The sequence below is a fragment of the Botryllus schlosseri genome, chromosome 16, assembly GCF_051294905.1.
Source record: "Botryllus schlosseri isolate E-star chromosome 16, Bs_hap1, whole genome shotgun sequence".
Lineage (NCBI taxonomy): Eukaryota > Metazoa > Chordata > Ascidiacea > Stolidobranchia > Styelidae > Botryllus > Botryllus schlosseri.
In genome coordinates, this window is record NC_137251.1 from 20,309,277 (window position 1) to 20,315,276 (window position 6,000).

Sequence of the window (6,000 nt, forward strand, 5' to 3'; positions counted from 1 at the left end):
ACCGTAGCGAAGACCACATGTAAATCTATGCGATAGACTTCTACCCCCTTGCATTCAGTCGTGCCGTGTCCATTTTAATACGGCGGCCCACAGGTATGACATGCACACACTAACACCGTGAACAGAAATCGATGATTTTGATTAATAAAAATATTTCTTGACTACATCGGAATGTCTATGTTGTAGAAAGTAAATACTTTTATGGTGTTGTGTGTTTAATGAAGGCGATTGGTTACAAGTATGTTTTGGGAAAATGAAATTTATTTATCTGTATGTGATGAAATGAAAATAGATCCGTGGTTTTAATTGGTTTGTGACTGTGTTGTTTTAATGTACAGGTAGACTTGACACTGAACAACAATTCGACTCACAAAAAATGTTTGTTGTATGATTTGTCACTGGTGCGCAACGGGTTAGGAATATTTTTGTATGATAATATCTTCTAGCTGTTTTGTTGTGAGGGCATTTTCTAAAAGTCAAACTCGACATATATCATGAACGTGTAGCACTCACGATAAACATTATACTTATACAACTTTGTTACAAGAACTATGATATTTCTGTAAGGTGTGTTGGATTATTTGAATATTTAGATGCGTGACCATTCATGTAAAAAAAAGTTCTTGTGACATAAAAACAGTTTGTAGAGTGTAACCAAACATTTAGTTTCGTAGTGTGAGGATATCGAGTAAAGTTGATTACTTTGTGTGATCTAAATATACTTCGTACTTTTGTAAGAGTTGTAGGGATGATCATTCGTATCCTACAAAGTAACTATTTCATACAACAAAATATTGAATGTCCGCTAACACATTGAGTCCATAATCCAAGAGAGTGAAAATTTTTTACACTAACATAATACTTATCCAGCAAACTATAGACGGAGTTTAAATCTAGATCGTATTAAGCGAAGTGATGAGTACCTCTAGTAAAAAAAAAATCGAAACGGACAAAACAAATTTCCTGTGTCTTGGTTGTTGTAAATAACTACTTGGTATGACATTAGTTGAGTGGGTGTCAATTCGTATCTATCGAGGTTGAATGTTTAACCATACCGAAATGAATCCAGAACACATAAAGCATACATTGATCACAATCGAGTTCGGTGAGAATCAGTATCAATACGAGTGGTATATTATTTTTCGCGATATGCAACAAACCTTCTAAGTAAACTTTTCAAAAATTCGTCATGTCATAGTCGGTTGTCACGAATTCGAAACAAATTTACTTCGATTATCACGACAAAGGGAATTAAGATCAACGGAGTATTTCGAAGTGGTATGTTCAACAATCACTAAATGGTAAAAATATCCAACTGTTCATACAACTCGGTTAGGTAAACGATACAGTTACAAGAATGATGTAACCTCGATTTACAGATGGCAGCCCGATGATGTTAATCTCAATCACTCCAGTGTGTTTATTGCAAAGTATTTGACACAAAAAAAATTGAATGAAGACCCGCACCTCGGTTTCATTACCAAGCAAGTGAAAATTATTTTCTGTGGGATGGATATGATTTGCATTTAGAAAAACGATCTAAACCGATTAAGCGAGGCTGTTTCATATCCGTCGAGTGAGTAAAATTTCTTTGGAATAGTGAGGTAATTGCTAGGGATTCAATCACATACAAGTAAGGTATTTTAGCGACGAAGTATTGTGATGGTATTTACTTTAGCCAACAACGGGAAAATTTTCAATTTCTCTGATCGTGTGTGTGTTTTACAAATAATTCCAGTACGCCTAACTATAGGACACATTTGGCAAACATCGTGCAAATTGCTTCTTTGTGATGGTAACGACTTTCAGCGGCTTAGTTTCATGTCGGGAATTATTATTTGAGGGTTCAAAAACAATATTACAAATGAACAACAATGCAAAACACGTCAAGGGAATTACAGTGTAGCAAGTACTTCCTTGATATTACGATTGTTGTACACCAGACATTTCTAACTTAATTGAATGCATCTAGCAAACATATTCCAATTTACTTTTGTAATGATCAAAGTCTTAGAGTGCAACCTCGTGATATTTTACATTTAGCACGTTCTATAGAAAGTGTGAACGAAGTTGAGTATTAATCGTGTACTTGGGATAGTGCTTTGATATCAAAGATATATTTTCACACTGTGTAATGTTTCGATTCTCTGTTGTGAATACCGCCAGTAACGACATTGATGTTAAATCCTCACTCTTGGTCATTGTAAGCGAATCCTAAACATCGCAACAGTCGGTATGGAAATCGAACGCCTGCATACTTTTAGATAGGCGACACTAACAAGTTTATTACATCCGTGAAATACTCTGAAACGTCGATTCGTGTTTTTGTTAGCTATATTCATCTTCCATATCTGTGGACACAAAGATTTCTTAACTTTGGTTACAGCTCATTCGAAACGAATTGTCGCAATCTAAAAAAGCACAAGTCGAAGACGAATGATTTGATTTCAATGAACTAAAATGTCCTTTTGTTTTGATGTTGGATTTAATACAATTTGTATGACTACACCGAGTCCGATCCCGAAAGTGAAATGTTACTTTAGTAGAAAAATTGGATGACTCGCATTTTGATATTGATAGATGTGTAGAGTAATATGACTAGTTTATAAAATCTCGGTAATGTTTTTTGTCATGTCTGTGATCAACAAATACGTGATCAAGTCTTACCATTCGATATTAACTTTCGCAGCCGGTGTAAGCGAAAATTTGTTGAAGTAACAATACCGACGAGTTCAATAATATTCTCAATCGATGCATTCGAATAATCCGTCAGCTGCAAGCGGATTTAAAACTCGATGCCGTTTTGTGGTTAACTCAAGTCAGTTGCCGCGTACGTGTTGATTTCAGGAATGATCATGACGTGTTGTCTGGGTAGATTAGTGTGGTTGTAACTATTACCGTAAAGAGTTGCTGACATTCCAATATCTTTTACGCTGTCATATACGGATTCAATTGTGATAATTTAATTCTCAGTTATTGTTCTGGCCTTCAAATCTCGTATACTCAAAATATAATATGTCCAAGTCAAAACGTATATGCACCGATTAGTAAATACTTTGTCTTCAGAATAGTAACAACCTTTACAATCGAATAAAAAAAGACTGAGCATACGAATACAACCAGGATGAATTAATTCAAATTCATGAGTTGCAGTGATATAATCAAGTAATTGAAAACTAGATTTTTAACAATTGGTAATGTTGTGAATAATTCTTTTGAGTATGGTAAGATGTAAAAATATCTCTTTGACAAACGGAAAGCCAGACCGTGAATAGAGTTGTAATGTTTCATTACTTGTTTCAAATCAATGTGTGTATAATATCGAAACGGGACTGTGGGGAAGTTGGTAGTCATGTTTGTCAATCCTATTTCAATGCGCACTACGCCAAAGTCGAATTAATCGGTTTCGGATTAGGATTTTACAATTATTTCACACCTTTTTGAATAAGCGTTAACTTCACAGAGGATTAGGGTTGGGTCAGAAATAAGTGAAAATTTGTCGGTATTCGAATCACCGGCTACGCCGGCTCTGTGGTAAACTAATTACTAAAGTAACACCATGCGACTGATTCCTAGATTTAGCAAACTATTTCACACTGACTGGTCTAGTGTAATAATCGATAGTAGCACACGACTGCACGGAAACAATTCAGCGCGCAGGTCATTCGAAATATAGGTCGCACGCACTGCTTAATCCTCTTGCAAGCCACGTTTCCGTTTGTGCGGTTATTGTTGGTGACTCGTACATATTCAACACCGCGCGAGAGATGCCTATACTCGAAAGTACATGGCGAATCACCAACACAACCTATACGCGAAAGCACGACATGCGAAAGTACGACGTGCGAGAGATGCCTATACCGAAAGGGCGATTCACGGCCGCACCCATAAGACACAATAGCCGCATGCGACCGCACCCATAAGAACACATGGCGAGTCACCACAGATCCCGTAAGAATACACGACAGGCGAATCACCGTCACCACCTATATTAAAAAAGGCGAATCACGACCACGAGTTTTCACGATATACACATTAACAAAGATTCATTCACATGACTATTTACTTGATACATATTCAACACCGGTCGAGAGATGCATATACCGAAAAGGGTCACCGGTTCAAGACGAGTTTTCGCGGCACCGGTCGAGTGATCCCTATACCGAAAAGGGTTACCGGTCGAGAGATGGCTATACTAGCACCGGTTGAGTGATCCCTATACCGAAAAGGGTCACCGGTTCAGGACGAGTTTTCGCGGCACCGGTCGAGAGATCCCTATACTCATAAGGCACCGGTCGAGAGATGCCTATACCCGAAAACGTTAGCATGCGACCGAGAGGGGGGGGGGGTCAAAAGGGTCACCGGTTCAGGACGAGTTTTCGCGGCACCGGTCGAGTGATCCCTATACCGAAAAGGGTTACCGGTCGAGAGATGGCTATACTAGCACCGGTTGAGTGATGCATATACCAAAAAGGGTCACCGGTTCAAGACGAGTTTTCGCGGCACCGGTCGAGAGATCCTTATACTCATAAGGCACCGGTCGGGTGGAAGGGGGGTCTGAAAGGGTCACCGGTTCAGGACGAGTTTTCGCGGCACCTGTCGAGCGATCCCTATACCTGAAAGGGTGGGATCACCAGAGATGGCATAAGAACACATGGCGAGTCACCAGAGATCCCATAAGAAACAACGGCAGGTCACCAGAGATCCCGTAAGAATACATGACAGGCACATCATCGCCGCCGCCTATATCCACAACGTTAGTTCACTACGACACAAGAATCCGTGGGCACATCATCGCCACATCATATATCTGAAAGTGTACCATCATCACCACATAGGCACATCATCACCACATGGGGGTCTGAAAGGGTACCATCATCACCACGAGTTTTCACGGCACGTCATCACCGCAGCCTATACCCGAAAGGGTACCATCATCACCGCATCCATAAGAACACATGGCATCTCACCGCCGAGAGGGGGGGTCTAAAGGGTCACCGGTTCAAGACGAGTTTCCAGGCACCTCACCGCCGCACCCATAAGAGCCCCAGGCACACCCAGACCGATCACCTATACTACTGACGGAAATAGATCTAATTTCGCGGAAGCACAAGTGACGATATAATGAAAAGCAACCAATTTTCATAAGTTCATGAGGAACATTGATCGATGGTATCACGTGGACCACTGCTTAATATGGCGCGTATATCGTTAACTGTAGATGGGTAGAGCCATCAAAATTCATTCATTCATTCATTTCCTCGTCAATCATTACTCTTCCAGGATTCGGTCATTCATAAGTACTTTTGTTTATGACAGACATCGACTCTGTTGTACCGATCAGGAATGGAGAAACATTCGAATCAATTTCAATGGTATCCAGGACATCCATCATCATATTCGTCATACAAGTACTTGGCCATGACAGTAAGAAATGACGGTACTTCCAACTTTGGAATATTTGATTGCCCAAAATCATACCCACGGCATGGAGCGATGTGCGAGAAAGAAATGTGATCATTCGTTACAACTAAAGAAGAAATGCAGCCGACGACATGTTGAATACAGAAATTTGATCTTAATATGTACATACTGTCATATTTTGAATGGAGCCTTGAGACTGAACATAAATGAAAACGTACCATCACGTGTCACATGATCTACTCTGTACCAGGCGACATGAACTGAATTTTATGGGGATTTAGACAAATTGTATTCCGAGGCTGATAAATTTAAGGAAGTATGCGTCACTACAGCGAATAAATGAAGTGAAACTTAACAATATTCCAGTTTTGTAATGTGTACGTATGAAATATATAAATCACACTTCATACGGAGATTGTGATGTCTTTCCCGTTTTCACGGATTTTGAATATACAATTTTCTTTTGTGTCTCAAAGCATATAGGCTAGGCCTACTCCACTGTGCCGATTTTTTTAAATTCCGCTGCCTCTCATGGCTATAGGAGAGTCTTCCTCCTTTACTGTAATGTAGTCTGCA

At 39.6% G+C, this 6,000-nt stretch overlaps 1 long non-coding RNA gene across 1 annotated transcript in view; it reads left to right on the top strand.

Moving 5' to 3' along the window:
* Positions 1-5,647, top strand: part of LOC145459405 (uncharacterized) — a 49,475-nt gene extending 43,828 nt beyond the window's left edge. The window contains exon 3 of the long non-coding RNA XR_013921395.1: positions 5,320-5,647. This is a non-coding gene — a long non-coding RNA (uncharacterized LOC145459405). The remainder of the gene's footprint in view (positions 1-5,319) is intronic.
* The last annotated feature ends 353 nt before the right edge of the window (positions 5,648-6,000 follow it).